This window comes from Euprymna scolopes, chromosome 21 (genome assembly GCF_053919585.1).
Source record: "Euprymna scolopes isolate OS-2025 chromosome 21, ASM5391958v1, whole genome shotgun sequence".
Classification (NCBI taxonomy): Eukaryota; Metazoa; Mollusca; class Cephalopoda; order Sepiida; family Sepiolidae; genus Euprymna; species Euprymna scolopes.
Window position 1 is genome coordinate 109,080,901 of NC_136502.1, and position 22,658 is coordinate 109,103,558.

Sequence of the window (22,658 nt, forward strand, 5' to 3'; positions counted from 1 at the left end):
GCACTCTGCTGGATTTCTTTTTCCAAAAAAACTAATCATATATATATATATATATATATATATATATATAATTTTAGTTTCTAGCAAAGAGGACAATAAATGGGTGGAAGCTCTTCATAAAATTTAGATACCTCCAATTTTTAGTGAAATTTAAATAAATACTAGGCATCAATTAATGACTATTCTTCAAATTTTAGTTTCTTTAGAGTATTTTAAAAGGTTTTAAGGCGTATAATATCAGAACTCTTCATTTGAAATTCAAATATATAATGTAACATTACACACGTTTACACACATAGACTCAAGACATTGTAGCTGAGTGTGTTGCAAGGAACATAAGCAAAGCCAGGGTTGTAGCCCTTGATATAGGACTATCCAGGTTGTCATTGATAGACGTACATCCAAGCAGCATAACATTAATGCGGGAGTGCCTCAGGGGTCGATTCTTGAACCACTATTATTCTTGATATTCATAAACGATCTCCCTGATAATATCGTGTCTGAGATAGGTATATTTACTGATGTTAAAACACTCTATAATATGCATGAGGTAGGAACGGATGTACATAAATCTAAGAAAATGGCAGAATCGTTTAAAAATGACCTCCAGACTGTAGTGGAATGGGGCCGCAAATGGATGGTAACATTTAATGCTAGTAAGACTAAGTTGCTCTCCTTTAACGATTACAAGACACCTCTCTAACTGCCTATATCCATGACAAATAACACCCTACCTGAGAATTCTACCTTCAAACTCCTCGGTCTAACATTTGCGGATAATATGAACTGGAACAAATCTATTGAGGACATTGCAAAAGCTGCTGCAAAGAAGGAGGGTTCTCTCTATTGAGCTAGAAGACTGAGTATCCTGTACCTCTACAAGGCCACTATTCGCCCATGCATGAAATATTGTTACCACATCTGTGTTAGTGCATCTACCATTAGCCTCTCCTTCTGGATAGGGTCCAGAAAAGAGCATTCAATCTAATATGTCCCACTTTGTCAACTAAGCTCCAACCCCTGTCCCATCGCCGTAATGTTGCATCTCTGTACTTGTTTTACAAATATTTGTGCCCTTTCGGTGTATATATCTCCGATAAACCAACTTAGCAACAAAATCTCACCCCTTCACTGTTGAGATTTCTAAATGCCGGAAAGCTTTTTATTCTAATAATTTCTTACCTCGAACAGCTAAACTTTGGAATTCTCTTCCTGCTACCTGCTTCCCTAACTGTACTGATATGCAGAAGTTTAAATGTAATGTAAATCAACATCTTGTTAATCTTTCCTAAGCATGGTCCCAAATAGTAGCCCCTTACGTCCAAGTGGTGATATGACTTGTTAGGGATGAACGCGAGTAAAAAAAGGGGGGGGGAGGGGCGAATAATAACATGCCTCCTTTTTTTTTTCTTTGTAACAACAACATTTATTTCCATGAACTTTCTAAGAGAAAACATGATCGGGCTTTTTTTCTCTGACCTCTTTCCTCTTGAACGTCATCCATGTCTCTAACGTGATCGTTGGCCTGTGCAGTGCACACGCTCTTTTTATAGTTTTTTCTTCGCACACGGCTGCATGCACGCGTCCACACTTTATTACAATAAGATTTTCATTGAATTTGCTTCATGCTCATTAGATACAAATTTAGCAAAATTTGCTAAATTTCAATTTACTCTTATGAGCCCTTAAGCTTAAGTCTTTAAGTTTAGACATTTTCTAGAATCAAAATTCGAGTATGGATTCTAGACATAAGGTTTATTAGTATTATATGTCTATTTTAATCTTTGTAAGTGCTGCAAAACTATTCTGTTTGAGGGAATTAATTTTACCCACCATGGGACGGGTATGTTTCTAGTATATGTTAGATTTAAATTCATAGCATTTGATATTTTAACCCCCCCCCCAAAAAAAAAGAGGCACGTTCATGCGACATAAGAGCTCTATAAAACCAAAACCAGATTTATTAGTCAATCTATCTTCGTATGGAATATAAAATTACTCAGGAATTTTTCTGATAGAAAGAGAAATTCCCTTTATATTGATTACATCTGAATTCTTCTACGACGTTTCTTTATTTCTAATTATTCCTTACAATTATTAATAAAATATTTAAAAATCCTTTGAACAAAAAAAAAAATAAAATGTTATCACAAATCACATCAATTCTCTAAAATTAAGTAAAAGAACAAACAAAACAAATCACAAAAGAAAGATTTAAATTTCATTTTGTTTTAAATATTTTCTTTTGAGAATAAAAATCAAGACTCCCTTATCAATAAAGAAATGTGGCCGTTAATAATATTAAAGCACAATTAAATACTCCTGCTTTGTAGAGATTGTTTACGAGCTCGCGCGCACGCGAGCGAGAGAGAGAGAGAGAGAGAGAGAGAGAGAGAGAGAGAGAGAGAGAGAGAGAGAGAGAGAGAGACGGTTTCAATAATTTAGATACTCCTGATTACGTATTAAAATGTTTGGGTTTTTTTTTTCTTTTAGTTTTTCTTTAAATTATGAAATGAGGAATTTTATGGAGAAGAATCTGAGCAGACCTAATTCCCTGAAGACTGAGAAAAACGAATGTTTTACAATGAAATAATTTGCAGAAACCATGGATCTGTAAAAATCAATAGAAGTAGAACTCGGTTATTAACTTTTTTGATCGTTTTATTAAAAAAAATACCTATATATATATATATATATATATATATATATATATATATATATATATATATATATATATATATATATTTATATATATATATATATATATATATATATATATATATATATATATATACACACACACAGTGGCGTGCAAAACTAAAGGACACAATTTTAAAACCTAATATTTGTTAGAAATAAAAACTGTGAAAGGCTGAAATTTTGACAACTGGTAGTCGTTATCATCCATAATAACATACTAAAAGTTGAATCATTTGCAAAGGGTAGAAAAAGAATTATAACAATTATTTATTTTCAAAATAGGGAACGTCCAAAAATAAGGGACAAAATTGAGAAAAACAATGTAAACAGTCAAAAAAACAATAAAAATACATGTACAATCAATATTTAATAAATGAGCCCTTGCTCTCAATGACAGCTGCACATCGGTTCTTGACAATCCTCAATACTAATTTTAGACCATTCTCTACTGTATATTTGTTTTTGTTTTTTTAGGCGGCGAACGTGAAATTGACAACTCTGTTTTTTTAATTGTAGATTTAGCAACTATCGGTTATTTTGACACCTGAGCAGCGTTTGCAAATTGTGCAAATTTATTTTGAAAATCAATTTGAAATATTTGATGAACAAATAATTTCACGAAATTGATCTGTCAACTGGCCACCTCGTTCATGAGATTTAACCGCATTAGATAAATTTCGTTGCAGATATGCAAAATCTTATGCTTATGCCGATAAACTGAACACTATAGACCACTTGAAAGACAAAATTCGACTCGTTATTGCCGAAACACATCCTAATGAAATGCGTAGATTTTGTGAAAATTGGACCCCTAGATTGTGTCATATATGCGGGAGCCCATGTGCCCACAATTGTGTTTAAATTATAAATGCTAAAAATTAATCTTTGGAATAAACCACATATTTATATAATAATACATATTTTTCTGTGATTTATTTTAATTTAAAGTTCGCTGCCTCTAAAAAAAAAACATAAACATCCTATACATTAGAATAATACCCGCCACAGGGTGGAGAATTAATTCTACAAGCTAAACGGTTTTATACCATTATAATGTCCTCTTATGAAAATCAAAATCACGGTATAATTATACTCAGCCTTATGTTTAGAATCAAATCAAATAATTTTAATCAAAATCAATTTCATAATTTTGATTCTAGAAAATTTGGGGCATATGCTTAAAGGGTTTGAATAAGAAAATGAAATTCTCAGAATCTTGCTTACACTTTCCAAAATTCATGATGATCAGTTAGGGTTAAGGGTGAATCCTGCACATCTATATCTATATATCTATAAAAGTGAAAATGTCTGTCTGTCTGTGTGTGTACATTTCCCTACGCAATAACTCTGTCAATTTTCAGTCTACAGACTCGAAATTTGATATATAGGGTACTGAGATTTGGGAAAATCGATGTGATCGGTTTTCGGTCAAAAATTTGGCGATTAAGGAGTCAAAGTTCAACGATTTGACCTTTGAGAACTCTACTAAACTCCTCCGACAATTTTGGGTCTAAACACTTGAAATTTTGGATATAGATTCCTTGGACATGGATCCAACTTGATTTGAGCCCTAAACAATAAAGGTTAAGGGGTCATAATAGGGGTCAAAGTTTAAAAAATTGACCGCTTTTTTTTTTTTTTTGCTCAACATACACCTCCAAAAACCCGGGCAACGCCGGGCTGAAATGCTAGTAAAAATATGTAAACATATGCACATATCAAACTTATTTTTATCATAGCCTTTTATACTTCTGCTTTTTTCCTTGTTCCTGCTTTCGTAATCATTATGAACTAGCGGAACCTGTGGAAATTCCACAGGAGACTCATTCATATGTAATATATTGATGTTAGCATTCGTAGATGTTCAGTGTAAATGGAGACGCTCTCCGATATTAATGTAGCTTTTTTGTTGAAACTGCAAAAGTATTTGTCAGAGCAAGCACGAACGCCCGGCAAAGCCCGGTCGTAAAGTACGCTTAAATATGATATTTTAATTCTTGCAGATTTCGTATATATCATTATAATCTTCTATTGACTTTTATATGTTATAAAGTTGTTATTTCAAAAATAAAAAAAATATATCCATATGACTTGGGTGCATTAGCTTGAATCATAACCAAAATAAAATTTATATATATATATATATATATATATATATATATATATATATATATATATATATATATATAACTTGAGTTCCTTCAGCCATAACCAAAACTTATAAAGAATTCTTGATAAAATTATTTATAAATAAAATAGATTACTGGAGTACCATCAGTTATAATCGAAACTGAAACCAAAATTCATGAAGAATCCTTGATAAATTATTTATGAAAAAGAATAGATGATTTAAGTGCTATTGGTTAAATCAAAACCAAAACTTATGAAGAATTCTTGGTAAAATTATTTTAAAAAAATATATATGATTTAAGTGCCACAGCTATAGTCGAAACCGAAACCAAAACTTAAGAATTTTTGGTAAAATTTTTTATGACAAGAAATGGAAGTACATAACAATTAAACGACCCGGATGTAAGTATGACACAGAAAATAACACGCTATTGTATTAATATATAGATAGTTATAAACTTTCACTAACTGCTAAAAACTTCCTTTATGCAAATACGATTCAATTCATATTTGTAGTTTCTTTTAATACATAAACCTGCAAAATTTATTGTATATTTTGCAAACCTCTTTCCTCTGATGAGAAGAATTGCATTTTTCGAAACTCCGCAGAATAAGGTATTTCAAGTTTATTTATACTTCTTATCAGATAATTAAAACTTCTTTACATTTTTTTTTAATGTTTTTTTTTTTTTTTTTTTTTGAAAATTTGAATTAATTTTCAACAAGATTTTTCTAGTATATGATCAACAATTTAATTAAATTCCAAGGTTTTATTTATATCAGCAATCATTTTTTTTTTTTCAACATATCAAACTTAAGTACATTTTTTTTTATATAAATCTGTTTCGTTTACAGGGAACAATCAATATATGTATGTTAATATTGAATTTTTTTTTTTTTCACGTAGACTCATCAGAAAACTGCAAAGTTTCTTAGAAAGAAAAATGCATGCTCATATAATGTGGAAAATAAAACAGAGAGTATATTAACTTGAGGTGGCCATCTTTGTTTTATGAGTGTATATATATATATATATATATATATATATATATATATATATATATATATATATATATATATATATATATATATATACTAGCTGTACATACCCGGCGTTGCTGGGTTAAAAACATTGTCGGGTGGAAGGTGTAATCGCCTACTATTTAAGATACACTAAATATCCTAAGTTATTACAATTTTCCTGAAATTTGACCATAATTTGGATTTTTGGAAGCATATAGCGTAGTCATCTTCATCTATGAAATTCAAACAGGGGAATAAAATCTCATAGCTTAAAGGGAAATAACTTGTAGATTAAATGAAAACTTAACTCCATTTTTAAACGCAGCTCAAATAAGGTCCTGTCCGCAATGACTCACATGAAGAATGGTGCACATTCTTGTAGTAATGTTACCCCAAGTAACAACACTAAGGTGGGTACTCCACTAGACCAGATAAATTTTTGTTCTGGAATCTAGCCAAGCGAAAAGAAGACCACTATACTTAGGGGATAAGAACAAGAGTCTAAGGAGCAGAGTATATTTTAATGTATTAGTAAATTCATTAATACAATTAAAAGAAAAGAAAACAGTGCTCGTTGTAATGTAGATATATAATAAGCTCGATAGGCATATATATATATATATATATATATATATATATATATATCATAGAGCTATTTTAATATTAAGTAAGATGATTGATAATTTATAATTAAAATTAAAAATTAAAAATCGGTTTCATAAGAAAGAACAAACAAAATCAATAAATTGTACGATCGTTTCAGAAACAATGTTTTTACTGTGATAGACATAGAGTCTTGGACAATAATTTAATCATATGGTTTTTTGAAACAGCAAAAATATCTTACTTTGTTTATCAACATCAAAACAGTAACTATTTTTCTTTATATTTGAAATATTTTCCAGATACATCTGCCTTACTAAAAAAAATGCTAGGTTTATTTTAAAAAAAAAAACACCACCCAATATTTTTGCTGATAAGGAGACTTTGTTTCAAAAAACTATATGATTAAATTATTGTCCAAGACTCTATGTCTATTACAATAAAAACATTGTTTCCGAAACGATCGTACAATTTATTGATTTTGTTTGTTCTTCCTTATAAAACCGATTTTTAATTTTAATTATAAATTATCAATCATCTTACTTATATATACAGGGTGACCAAAAAAACAAACAAAAGTTAAATGGAGGCCATCTAGAACATATACTGTAGAACGGAGAAAAAAAGGCCAAAGATCCTAATGTTTTGATGTGATGTTTTGAATATAATAACTTGTTATGACCAAAGTTTCATTTCATTCGAACAAAACACTAAGAAACGGGGCCTAATTAGAGTTGGGGGCTGTTTTTTTTTTTGGGGGGGGGGAATCACCCTGTATATATCATGTATCTATTTAAAATGTTATAAATATATATATATATATTTTATACATTGATTTTCAGTTTTACTTTGCCAGAATGTTACTCACACTTGAGAGTATCCTTTATCTCTACAAGGCCACCATTCGCCCCTGAATGAAGTATTGTTGCCAGATCTGGGCGTATGCATCTGCCACGAGTCTATCAACTCTACACAGAGTTAAAAAAAAGAGTCACCAACCTAATAGGTTCTGCACGGGCAATCAAATTCCAACCCCTGTCTCATCGTTGAAATGTTGCATCCTGTGCTTGTTTTACAAGTATTTTAATGGAATGTGTTCCAACGAACTCCGAGCACTTGTACCTCCTCAACGTAAATACCCTCAACTAACCAGACAAGCAGCAAAATCTCACCCCTACACTGTAGAGATCTCTAGATGCCAGAAAACCTTTTACTCAAATAACTTCTTCCCTCGAATAGCTAGATTTTGGAATTCCCTTCCGGGTCTTCACTGATTGTACTGACATCCAGAAGTTCAAGTGTACTGTGAACAGACATCTTGCTGCTGAACTCCCAACATAGTGTCCCTGCAAAGTGTGTCCTAAATAGTATTCTTTTACGCCAAAATGGCACTGTGCCTTGTTTGGTGTGAAAAAACAATTTTAAAAAAATCGAAACTTTTTTGGGGTATCGGAATCGGAAAAACTTGGGCTTATTTTCCAATGTCCAAAACGATTCTTTTTATTGATTTTAGTTTTTGTTTTTGTTCAAAACTTAATTTTCCATGATTCATATAAATGATGAAATCATAAATGTTTCCCGATTTTAAACTAGAAATACCAAGACTAAACTGGTTTCCTTCAATAATATATATGGAGTATTGCTGTCACATTTGGGCTGGTGCATCTGCCACTAGTCTATCGCTCCTAGACAAGGTTAAAAAAAGAGTCGCAAATCTGATAGGCCCTGAACTGGCATCTAAGCTTCAGCCTCTGTCCCATCGACAAAACGTTGCATCCCTCTGCCTGGTCTACAAGTACTTTAACAGAGAATGCTCTGACGAGTTGCAAGCACTTGTGCCCCCATGGCATAAATACCCCCGACAAACCCGACAAGCAGCTAAATCCCACCCCTTCACAGTAGAGATCCCTAGATGCAAGAGAGCCTTCTACTCCAGTAGTTTCTTCCCCAAAATAGCTAGACTTTGGAATTCCCTTCCGGGTCCCTGCTTCCCCGACTGCACTGACATGCAGAAGTTCAAGTGTAACGTGAACCGACATCTTGCTGCCCAAATCCCAACATAGTGCCCCAGTAGTTGTTGCCCCTGATAGTAGCCCCCTACACCAAAGTGGCAATGTGCCTTGTTTGGGGTGAAAATGTAATAAAAAAATAAAATATATATATATATATTTATATGCAAGCCATTATATATAAAAAATTATTTTAGAATATCAACAGTAAGTTCTCTACATTGCCATGTAAATTACATACAAGGTATTGTGGACTAAGTCATGTGAAGCTCCCTCCCTATGCACTGCGATGGGTCCTCAACTAGAGCAGGCAATTAATTGATTTGATTGAAAAATGGGTGATTTTACTGATTTCCATAACAATAAAAATATGGGAGTGTAAAACATTCGTTGATCATCATTCAATCCCGGGCAATTATATATATAATGATTTTTATTATTTCATGTTATAAGGAGATATGATATTTTATTCATCCATTTTCAGTATTAACTTCAATAATGCTCAATATATGAATAGAGCTAGATAGTAAGTTATGAAAATATATGTGGAAATTAAGCTACACAGAATCTTCCGTGTTTCGTTTCCTTCCTTATAGGGATGAAACGGAAAATATTCTGTGTAGCTGATTTGCTATATATTTTCATAACTTATTAATATATATATATAATCATTTAAACACGGTAGTGTTTGAATATATGGTTAAGTGACAGTTTTAGTCATTTAGAACTAGTTTAAAGCTTCACCGCTCACTCATTTTTCTACCAAATTTCAAACAATTATTACAGTTTATAGATCACTTTCTCAGCTATATTGGGGGGAAAAAAAATTTCAAATTTCGTTCATTAAAACAAAAATTATGATGAATTTACTGGTGTTCAAAATCGTAAAAATTCGTAAGGAGGTGGGCGACGTTTTTTTATGACTGGTTTCCATAGCAACCAAGTCGCTTCAACGACTGGTGTTAACAAGTGAAGCAGAGAATGAAAATAGCCGAGTGGCATACATATGTTTATGGTGGCAAAAAATGAGACTGAAATTAAACAAAGAACAAGTGAATCATGAATTACAATAGAAAAATGCGAGCATGAAAAAATATAATAAATTTATAAATTAAAATATTGCATCATTAAGAATTAATTATATAATACTAAATTGAATTAAAAAAAAAAAATTCTTAATGCTGCAATATTTTAAGTTATGAATTTATTATATTTTTTACTAGAATATCTTGTCCTTTTATTTTCCATGTTTAAACTTAACCATTTTTCATGCTCACATTTTTCTATTGTATATATAGAGAGAGAGAAAGAGGAGAGATGATGCGTAAGTGACAATGTGTGTGCATACATACATATATATACTAGCAGTTAAGCCCGGCTTTGCTCGAACCCTATGTACTGTTCATAACTTTTTGTGCATATGTATATATATATATATATATATTAAAAAGTTTTACTCATGGCCAGGTAACCTACATCTAAAATTTCAAGTGTTTAGACCCAAAATTGGCAGAGGAGATAAGTAGAGTCTACAATGGTCAACTCTTTCAACTTTAACCTCTTGACAGCCAAATTTTCGCCCAAAACCTGATTAAAAAGCTTGTTGCATGCCTGAATACCTTTTATGTAAAAGTTCAAATGTTTAGACCAAAAATTGGCTGAATAGTTTGCTAGAGACCGCAAAAGTCAAATCTTTTGAACTTTGACCCCTTGGTAACCAAATTTTCGGCCAAACACCAATTAAAAAGCTTGCCCTATGTCAGAATACACTTTAAGTAAAATTTCAAATGTTCAGACCAAAAATTGATTGAGTAATTTGGTTGAGACTGCAGAAGTCAAATTTTTTAAAACTTTGACCCCAATTTTGACTCCTTAACATTTATTGTTTTAAGCTCAAATCAAATTAAAACGTTTGATCCATGTCCAAGTAACCTACATCTAAAATTTCAATTGTTTAGACACAAAATTGGCAGAGGAGTTTGGTAAAGTTTTCAAAGGTCAAATCGTTGAACTTTGACCTCTTGACAGCCACATTTCTGACCGGAAACCGATTAAAAAGATTTTCCCAAATCTCAATACCCCTCATGTCAAATCTCGAGTCTGTAGACTGAAATTTGACAGAGTAGTTTGGTAGGGAAATGTACACATGCAGACAATTTCACTTTTGTAGATATATCTATATATCTATAAAAGTGAACATGTCTGTGTGTGTACATTTCCCTACGCAATAACTCTGTCAATTTTAAGTTTACAGACTCGAAATTTGATATACAGGGTACTGAGATTTGGGAAAGTTTTTGTGATTGGTTTTCGGCCAGAAATTTGGCTGGTAAGGGGTCAAAGTTCAACGATTTGACCTTTGAAAACTCTACCAAACGCCTCCAGCAATTTTAAGTCTAAACACTTGAAATTGTAGATATAGGTTCCTTGGACATGGATCTAACTTAATAACTTGATTTGAGCCCAAAACAATAAATGTTAAGGGGTCATAATAGGGGTCAAAGTTAAAAAAAATTGACCGTTTTTTTTTGTTTTTTTTTTTTACTCAACATACACCTCGAAACTCTTTATATATATATATATATTTTTTTTTTTTAAGCCAAAAACAATGCGGAGGAAGACCGGAAAAGATGAAGTAAAAAAGAAAAACAAACAGATGTAGATGAGTATGGTTGAGTAGAGGAGTGTCTAACCTTTATTTGACTATCATTCTTCACTTCAATGTATAATTATTTATTACCAAGTTACTGGTATGTCCGGTGTATGTAAAGTCCGTGGGTGGTGTGGAACTTTGATTAATTTCGAGAGAAAGGTACCTCTCTTTTTTCAAAATATATATTATACATTGAAGTGAAGAATGATAGTCAAATAAAGGTTAGACACTCCTCTACTCAACCATACTCATCTACATCTGTTTGTTTTTCTTTTTTACTTCATCTTTTCCGGTCTTCCTCCGCATTGTTTTTGGCTTAAAAATAATATATATATATTTCTTTACCCACAATGCTTCAAGCAAACTACTACCTACTCATAGTAAAAAAATAATTATATATATATAAAGAGAGAGAGAGAGATGAGAGGTGTGTAAGTTGCAATACAAAACTATTATTCAAAACTGAACATAGTTATTTGTTTATATTCTCAATATATTCAATTTTCCCTTAAATTTATATTTTTCAAAAATAATTCTTTTGGAGGAAAGATATCTCTGAACTTAATAAAAATATGCTTTAAGTATTTTTTGAAAAAAACATTTCAGTAGACTTTTGAATACTGTTTTTGATTCATCTCTTATTCATCCTCTGTTAATGCTCTATTTGCAGTATTGAACATTCGATGGCATCAGGTATTTCCATGATGTTTCTGGGTATCATCCTGTAGGATACCCTTTGAAATGTAATCATAAATTTGTATAATAATTTTTGAATTTTAACTAGAACTCCTCTCCTCTTCTGATGTGAAGCATTAAGCTTCGAAATGCCTAGGTATAAAGAGCACTTATATCCTTTGTCCCTATTGATATCATTCGCTTATTGAATTGATGATTAAATCTATATGCACAAGTATATATTTTTGCATTGTCGATTTTTATTTTTCCTTTTGTATATATAGTTACTGCTACTCGAGAGATTTGAACCCAGCCACAAACGCGCGCGCACACACACACACACACATATACATATATAAATATATATATAAGAATTGTAAGATTTATAGTTAAATTCTGTGAAGTAAAAATATAGAATTTTTAGACAAATTTGTTTCTATATTATTTTAAAAAATATAGAATTTTTAGACAAATTTGTTTCTATATTATTTTAATTGGAATTCATTTAGATGAGTATTATTTTATTAATTTATTTATTGCGGACTATTATCCTCATCTTTCTTAGTTGTTGTTTCACAGCGTTTCGGCCAACTATTCCTCTGGCCTTCGTCAGGTGGTAACCACGACAGGATAGGAACTCCGAATCTCCTAACTGCATAGTTGTTGTCGTCTCACCACGATTTGGCCAAGTAAGCCTCTGATTGAAACTGCTATCTTCAGACAATTCTCACCTGGAACCGTAAAAATTCAACCTCTCTATCCACTGCACCACGGGCCCCGAAGGGCGATCAAGGTTGAATTATTTGGTCTTATAAACCCATGTTTATTCCTTATCTGATCTTTCATGGTAGGGTCCGTACCGAATGGTATATATATTATTTTAATTGGAATTCATTATTGAGATGAGTATTATTTATTAATTTATTTATTATTGGATGGCAGTAATTGCTGAAAATGTAGTTAGGAGATTCTGAGTTCCTATACCATCGCGGTTACCGCCTGACGAAGGCTAGAGGAATAGTTGGCCGAAACGTCATGAAACAACTAAGAAAAGATGAGGATAATAGTCCGAAATAAATAGATTAAAAAACTTTATTGTTTGAAACAAGGAATACAAGAAATTTAAAGTTATTTCCTTAATCCATGGATTTTCAATGCATGGCTCATATCTTCAGAGGAAATGTATTTAGAGAAATAATCATTATGAATAACAGAATATCTTGCTATTCAGCACATATGTTGAAAATTAGAGTTAAAAAATTTTTTTTAATGGAACATAGATAAGGACATGAATTGTTTAAGTTGATCCAACGCGAGAATCGGATGAATCAAGAAAAGGATATGTATTCAGAGATGCACGGTTCGAATGGTGTCCCGGGAATAGTGATGAGGATTATTTTTATTTTCCATACTGGTTAATAATTTCAATATCGAAGGTTAAATACGAAATTGTAGAATCCAACGTTCAGAAGAAATGACAAAAATCCTTGGCAACAGTAAAAGTTTAGAGATTATAAATTCCATTTCTATTGTTTATATATATATATATATATATATATATATATATATATATATATATATATATATATATATATATAGTGTTATAATGGAATAAATCCAGAGGAAATCCGGGTATGAGAGCTCAATGTGGTAAACAGAGCAATAAGATAAAAATTATAACACGGAAATTACATAATTGTCGATGTAATAATTTATTTCAACCTTATGGTATTTTCAAGCATCTAAATCAGACAATTACATTTTTGATACTCAATACAATTACATTTTTGATATATATATATATATATATATATATATATATATATGTATATATATATATATGTATATACGTCAGAATAAAATTATCTAACAATCAACTGGTACGGAAACCTGCAATTATAAGCTTTACAAGATATTACTGGCAGTAATATTCTATAAGTACTATCCCACCTAAATAAGAAATGCTCGATATACGAGATGGAGCAAAGCAATCAAATTTTAGTCATTCAATGAATTTAAAAATTCATGAAATGCTTGAATTTCTAACCAAAATATTTTTATTATTCTATATAAAACAAAGAATACATTTGAAATATAACTCCTATAATATTTCAAATGTATTCTTCGTCTTACATAGAATAATAAAAAATCTTTTCTTAGAAATTCAAACATTTCACGTCATAAATTTTTAAATTCATTGAATGACTAAAATTTGATATATAATATGCGTGTGTAGCTTTGTGGCTGGGTTCAAATCTCTCGACCAGCAGTAATTATCACTTTCTACACTGACCTTGACTATTGCAGAAGCATGACGCACTAGTGTTTGTAAATATAAAAATAATTCTTAATATTTATTTTAAAATATTATAGTCATATAGCTTCTTTAAAAAAAAAAAAAAAAGTTGAGTCCTCTCTAGGAAATTAAGAAGAAAGCGGTCAACTTTAGTGCAAATGCAATATTCCGACTTCTGGTCCTCGAATACTCTCTGACTGTTTACTATGTATATTCGCCAACATGGCATTTGTAGGAACTTAATGTCTTTTAATTCTTGTGTTAATTTCTTAGAGGGATAAGATGCTAACGTACGAAGTCAGGGGTGACTTAATGTCTAGGTAACAACCTCCTGACCAGCAGTAATTATCATGTCCTATACCGATGATTACAGAAGCTTGAGAAACTAGTGTCTGTATGTATAAAAAAATGTTTATATTTATTCGAAAAAATTTTATATATATATATATATAATGAAAACAAAGGGATGTAGTGTTTACCTGATATAAACAACAGTATATATAGAAAATTTAATCCCAACCGAATTAAAAAAAGCTCAATACGCAATAGAGAGTAGAGCTTATTATAAGAGAAAGGAAATTAAAACTGTAAGTTGAACTTTACAATCAAAATTTATTGTTCGACTGAATACTCCCAAAAAACAATTTACAAATTCCTTATTCTGCGGAATAAGGACTTTGTAAATTGTTTAACATGTTTTATTAACTATTTGCTATTATATATATATATAATTATATATATATATATATATATATATATATATATATATATATATATATATATATATATATACACACACACACACACGTTGAAGCCTCTGTTCAGTTTTGAAAGACAATGGATACCCCCTGTTAGGGTAGCTACGCATGTGATTATGAGGCAAGGGTTGTGCAATCTCCAACCACACCTCTCCTGAATCGACACTACTTTAGTCTAGTGGCAAGGAGACTCTAGGACAGCTAGAAACAATGCCGAGATAAGCAGAGAGCACATACACACCTAGAATTCCCAAATGATCACTCATTTTAGGTCTGACCAAGCTCAACGTTGCTTAACTTCGGTGATCCAACGAGAACTGGTGCGTCAATGTGATTATGCCATGTTACACACACATGGAATACGTCAGAGAGTTGCAACCTTGATTGAAGTGAGTGTTCCTAATGATGGCGGTCTGAACAGAGCTGAAAGAGAGAAACAGACCAAATACCAAGGTCTCATGTATGATATGAAAAGAAATTGGAATCTTAGAGAGATATTAATCATACCAGTTATCATAGGTGCCACAGGGCTTATGAAGAAGAACCTGAAGTCCTACCTAACTAATATTCCTGGTGAACCAAGTGCAAAAGAGATTCAGACAATTGCACTTAAGAGAACAACGAGGATACTAAAAAGAGCTCTCGGTTGGTTTCAATAAAAAGCAGGGCAATGTTGGCAGCTGGTTTGGCTGCCCCATACCCAGCATTACAATCTTCAAAGGAAGAAAAATGAAAAAATATATATAGAGAGAGAGAGAGAGACACACACACACACGCACACATATATATACAGATATATATACGCATATATATATATATATATATATATATATATATATATATATATATATATATATATATATACACACATATATATTAGTGCCTATGAGATATTTGTTTATAAATCTCATGAACCTAATGTGTTTATGCAATAATGCTTAAAAATAAGTGGCCCTCTATTTTAGTGCACATTTTTATCCATACGAACGTTATGGCTACATATGTGAGCACATGACTCAGTTACAACTTTATTCAAGTCTTAGCATCATTAGGCCGCATCTAATAGTGGAGACACTGAAAAAGACGACGTTTTTCTTTTTCGGCATCCTCGCTATAGGGCGTAGCTGAAACATGTATGCACATGTGTAGCCAAAATGTTTGTCTAAATAAAGATATATACTAATATATATCTAGAATAATTATACCTATCTTGTTTGGTTTGACTGTTTTGCAACATGTCCACATATCTGAGTTATTTAATGCCCACTATCTATGTTTAAATTGGATGCAATTAGTTAAATACAAGTTGCTATTTTATTTATAGAAGGGGTTCATACCTTTCCAAATCATATAAGTGAATAATAAATACAGGATTTGAACTCAACATAAGCCATTCTATTAGGCCAACCATGCAACCATTTATCTGATTCTTGATTGAATGTTTATCTGTGTGTGTGTGTGTGTGTGTGTGTGTGTGTGTGTGTGTGTATATGTGTTCGCTGTTTCTAGCCACACTGAATGAGTCGTAGAAACGAAGAAACACGTGTCTTTGGATAATTATATATATATATAGTCATAGAATGATAGATGGAAAATACAAGAAAATCAATAGGTGTATGGAAAAGAAAAGACAGTTGAAAACTAAATATCTGTTGTCGAAAATAAATCATGTTTTTATCATTACGCAATAGACTTGTACGTATGTGCACGTGATGTATAGATAGATTTGAACGAAAAGAACTAAAGAAAGATTTGGATAGAAGAAGAAAGAGAGAGAGAGAGAGATTTGAACAGAAGGAAATAGAGATTTGGACAGAAGAAAGAGAGAGATTTGAATAGGAAGAGAGAAAGATTTGGATAGGAGATGAGAGAGAGAGAGAGAGAGAGAGAGAGAGAGAGAGAGATTTGGATAGGAGAAGAGAGAGATTTGAATAGAAGAGAGAGATTCGGACAGAAGGAGGGAGGGATTTGGACAGAAGGAGAGAGAGAGATTTGGATAGAAGAAGAGAGAGAGAGAAATTTGGATAGAAGAAGAGAGAGAGAGAGATTTGGATAGAAGAAGAGAGAGAGAGAGATTTGGATAGAAGAAGAGAGAGAGAGAGAGAGAGATTTGGATAGAAGAAGAGAGAGAGAGAGAGATTTGGATAGAAGAAGAGAGAGAGAGAGAGATTTGGATAGAAGAAGAGAGAGAGAGAGAGAGAGAGAGAGAGAGAGAGAGAGAGATTTGGACAGAAGGAGAGAGGGATTTGGACAGAAAGAGGGAGAGGGAGATTTGAACAAAAGGAGAGAGAGATTTGGATAGAAGGGGGGATTTGCATAGAAGAAGAGGGAGATTTTGAGGGAACGAGAGATAGATAGATAGAGAGAGAGAGAGAGAGAGAGAGAGTTTGACAGAATTAAAAAATATTTTAGTAAGAAGAAAGAGAAATAGATTTGCACAGATTGAAAGAGAGAGAGGGGAGAGATTCGGACAGGACGAGAGAAACATAGATACATTTAAATAGCAATAGATTTGGTGAGAAGGAGAGAAATTTTGACACTGCGATAAAAAAGATAAGAATAGAGAAAAGAGGAGGACGAATATAAGTTTGAAATTAATCGAAAATATTTGATCCGCATCGATTTGATAAATATCTGTGAAGGAAGCTCCTCTAAGCCACAAGATTAATTCATCTGGGCAGATCAAATCTGAAAAAACAAAAAACAAACAAACAAAAAAAAAAAAAAAAAACTCACCCCCAAAACAAGACTAATTATTTATTTTTGTCATGAAGCTCTGTTAGGACATTGAGCTCTTCATAGATACAAAAGTCTGCGGTCCTGATTCAGTTTGGTTTCGGAATTGTTGTCTTAATGACCATTTTGAACATGTTCGTTTTTTTTTTTTTTTTTTTTTTTTTATGGTGTAAATCAAGTCCTCAGAAAAAAAAAGTGTGGGGGGTGGGTGTCATTGAAATATAAATTCGGAAACAGACATGCATATAAAGAGCTAAATATATTTTGATATAGAATTTTATCACAATAATGAATTGTTTATCTGAAACACGTTCAAATAAGGAAAATCTATTATTACATATTATGTACAGTGGTAATGGCTATGTACTAAATCATATACCTGAAATTAGCAGGCATTCATCTGACAAGAAATCATTCCTTGAATACTTAAAAATTAACGCATTTTACAATAAAACGGTCGATTCGGGCTGCAGAGCAGAGAAAACCGTCGACCATTTTTATTTACCAATTTTAACTTATAAAGACTCGCTTGCAAGCTGCTAAATCCAATTTTCCTTCTTGCGGTATTTGTTTTTTTGTTGGTTTTTTTCTTCCAAATTTATATTTATTATTAAATACGAAAACATTGTTAAGGACAAACAAACAGACGGCTAGATGTCTCAAAAGATATACATAAACGACGATTATAGATCTATGAACCGAAACACAAACAGATTTTTTTTTTTTTTTTTTTTTTTTTCGAAGCTGTTGTAGGGGAAATGGAAGTAGCCATGAAAAGCATTCGTCTAGTTGAAATTGAATTTACAGCAATACAATATGGATAATCAACATGGGCGTGTGATTTTTATGATCTAAGAAGAAAATTGGTTGAATGGGAAGAACAGGAGTCTCCGTGTTTAGCATATTAAACAGATTTAGAATCAACAAAATTCTCCTTTTTTTAACGGTTCATAATTATCTTGTCCATTGCTAAAATTTTGTAATATTTGAATTGTAAATAATAATAATAATAATAATAATAACAATAATAATAATAATAATAATAATAATAATAATAATAATAATAATAATAATGTTGAGTAAATAATAATAAAATTACGAGAATATTAATTATGAGTTAATAATAATGATAATAATAATAATAATAATAATAATTATTATTATTACTACTACTATTATTAGTGATTATGTGTCAAGCTACTCTGAATTTAAGACAAAACTACTAATACCAAATGCATTTTTTTCTCTCTCACCTGTATGTACATTACGGGTAAGGGAAGGGGAATCAAATACGTGCCCCCCCTCCCTCATCACGCCGGTCAATTTTTTTTTTTTTGCACTTTTTTTTTAAATAAAACATTTTCCAGTAATTAAATGTTAAAAAAAGAAGCAACAATAAAAAAAAAATCAAATTAAAATTGTTACTTTTTCTTTTCTTTTTTTTATTTATTTAATTTTTATTTTTTTCGATTAATCAAAATTTGACTAATTTTTAAGTATTGCATTCGTGAGTTTTCGTATTCTATGGCGGTCAAACATGGACATCCATTAATGATTACAGCTTTTTTTCTTTTGTTCTTGTTTTTTTTTTTTTTTCAATTTTGTAGACCTGAATTTGCTATCAGCTGTGTGGCGAAAGGACATTACTTTATTTTATCATTTGTTGAGTTAGACATATTTTCAATTTAATCACGATTTATAACATTATTAGCCGAATTATTTCAGTATCTGCTATATTTTATATATAGATTAAGTAAATTAAATAATAATGATGATTGATTTGAGACTGTCAGAACTACCTCTTTCTTGAAGCTAAGTATATTATCTCTTCAAAGATGGGCTAAAATATCCTTGCATTTCGTAATAAACGAAAATGTTCAATGGGAAGTGAAAATGGAGACCATTACTTCATTAAAAACATCGTTATTTGTGTATCCACCCCTTTCCCAATCGACAAACACCTGGAGCTGCCCCTGACGAAGATATCGTTAATCATTACATCAGTTATAATAATAATAAAAAAAAAACATGTGGTAATGAGATGATTGCAAAAGTACCATTAAAAATACCATTAAAATACCATTAAAAATAGTGGTGCATACCAACATACGTTCTGGTGTAGTAAACCAAAACATGTTTTAAAATGCAATCTTTTTATTTAAAAAAAAAAAAAGTAAGAAGTATACAAGCTTAGTAAAATGCATGAATTTACATATGTAGATATGTACATATCGATGTTTGTGCGACTAAGCAAACAGTAACACTTTAATACATAATATACATCTGCTTATTATGAGAAAATAAAATAAAATTATTTAATTATTTATATATACAAATAGTCACGCACATATGCGTCTACATATGCATACATATCTACACATACACACACACACACACACACACATATATATATATATATATATATATATACACACACACACACGCGCCCGTTGCACACGTATTTTTCTATATACATATACACACATCTCATCTGATGTTGTCGTTTGGGAATAAAACATGTATGTTCCTGTATAGCTTATTTGCCATAAATATATTTTCATACTATATATATATATATATACACACACACACACACACATTCGCACACATATGTATTTCTCTCTCTTTCTATATGTAAATACTATTATATAAATATACATATACACGAACACGTATGTATGTGTATATATATATATATATATATATATACGCACATACATATAAAATAGTACTATATATATATATATATATATATATATATATATATATACATATGCATATATATATATAAAAATAATACTATATAAATATATATATACATATGCATATATATATAAAAATAATACTATATAAATATATATATACATATGCATATATGTATAAAACAGTACTATATAAATATATATACATACGCACACACACAAATATAATATATATATATATATATATATATATATATATATATATATGCAATATTAATATATAAATATAGTTATGCATATATATAAAACAGTAGTATATAAATATACATGCGCACGTACGCACACACACACACACACACACACACACACATATATATATATATATATATATATATATATATATATATATATATATATATATATGAAAGAATAGAAGGAGCTTAATTACGAACCTTATTGCAGTTTCACGGTATTATCGATCATCATGAGTGTCTTCAACTGACTTCAATCGAAATTTGCAACTTATGTTAAACGGTTCCACTTCTGATGTTAGGTGATACAATGAAACTGCAGAAAGTGTCAAAACTAAGTACATTTATCATTGACATTGTTATATCATATAGAATATCGAGCACTGTATTTATCCCACATCTTCCATCCTGATTTGGTTCTGTTCGGAGTTTGATAGGTGGAGGGGTAGAAAATCAGACGAGCATAGACGGACATATGTACAAGTAGTGGCCAGTTTGCTTAGGCAAGTAATTTCACTTTTCAATCAGCCATATTGAAAAACAAAAATGATTTTACTAATAAATTATTAAAAAATAAATAAATAAAATCAATGTTATAAGTAAAAAAAAAAATGGATCTAAATTTTTTTTTTTATTAAATGAGAAACTTAATTACACTTCCGGTCATTCTTTTTTTTTTTTTTTTTTTTTTTTTTTTTTGATGGTCCTGAGTCACATTTGGATTCTGTCTGGAATAAGGTACATATGATATGTTATGTGTACAGAATATCACATGGAGGTGGAAATTCTCTCAACACGGTTATATTTTTTTTATGATATCTCCCAAACGTAATAACATGCACCATACGAGTAATATTAAAAAATACAAAAAACAACAAACAAAAAACAAATCACTAGTTTATGTATAACTCCGAGAAATCAATAACAAAAGAAAAAGTAGGGAAAAAGAGAGAGAGAGAAAAAAAAATATTCCAAACCAACTAACCTGTATGGTTAAATCCTCTGGAAACTGCAGTGAATGAATGGGTTCTGGCTTGGAGTCCTGCTGTAACTGCTGCTGTTGTGTGACATCATTAGGTGTGTGAGTGTGTTTATGTGTGCCGCGTGAGCATGATGAGTATCCATGTGCGTGCGTATACAGTGGGTGTGTGCTGTGTATTAGTATGCAGCGTGCGTGTGTGTGCAAGAAGGAAGGAAGCCTGCCATCCTACCAAGTGTGCTGTGTGTGTAATGGCTGCTTAAGCCTGTGACTGACTGATGTTCTCCATGTAGAATGGAGACAGGCACTGAAACAGCCTACCCTTGGAACAGTCGTTTTCCTAAACTATGAATACATATTGCTCTCCCTCCCTCTCTCTCTCTCTCTCTCTCTCTCTCTCTCTCTCTCTCTCTGCATACCTTTCCCATTGTAATTGTACGTAGAACCATGCCTTCTTTTTTTCTAACTACAATCACTCTTGGTTCTCGCATTTTCTTTCATTCATTCATTCTTTCATTCATTCATTCATTCATTCGTTTCAATATATTCTTCCTTCTCTCTATCATGACAAGTATAATAACCGATAAAAACGTACATATATCTATAACTTTTAAGATTTTCGTTTGGGTTCTGTTTTTTTCTGGTAATATATATATATATATATATATATATATATATATATATATATATAAAGCGTGTAGTAATAGTTTGTTATTTTTAAAATATATATATATATATATATAAATATATATATATATATATATATATATATATATATATATATATATATATATGTGTGTGTGTGTGTGTGTGTGGCACTTCCGGCGTTGGCCAGGAAGTAATAAGAACCCTGTGTACTTATTCCTTCAGCCTGGAACCTCATATTACCATTTTTATTTTATTTTTTTTTATTTTTTTTTGTGGTGGGTGGGTGTGGGGATTGCCTACGTGTCGTATTTTCTGTTTACTCGTGTTTAGTGCGAACGCAGACCCCACGATATTACTTTTGAAACTTCTACTACGAAATGAATACAACTATTGGATTCCTCCTACAATGTTATGCAAGAATAGATGGATTTGGTTTTGTCTTCAGTTGCACCCAATAATCGATAATCGAACCTTTTTGACCCCCAAATAGAATCA

The 22,658-nt window shown here is 31.2% G+C and overlaps 1 protein-coding gene across 3 annotated transcripts in view; it reads right to left on the reverse strand.

Annotated features, from left to right (window-relative positions):
• The window catches only part of LOC145242990 (protocadherin beta-16-like), a 161,568-nt gene extending 139,398 nt beyond the window's left edge, over positions 1–22,170 (reverse strand). The window contains exon 1 of one of the 3 annotated variants that reach the window (XM_080106117.1): positions 21,522–22,170. The gene's annotated coding sequence lies outside the window, so the exon portion shown is untranslated. Of the gene's footprint in view, positions 1–20,737; positions 21,489–21,521 lie in introns of those variants that run through there. The other 2 variants (XM_080106115.1, XM_080106116.1) reach the window with 2 other exon arrangements.
• Between the last annotated feature and the right edge of the window lie 488 nt (positions 22,171–22,658).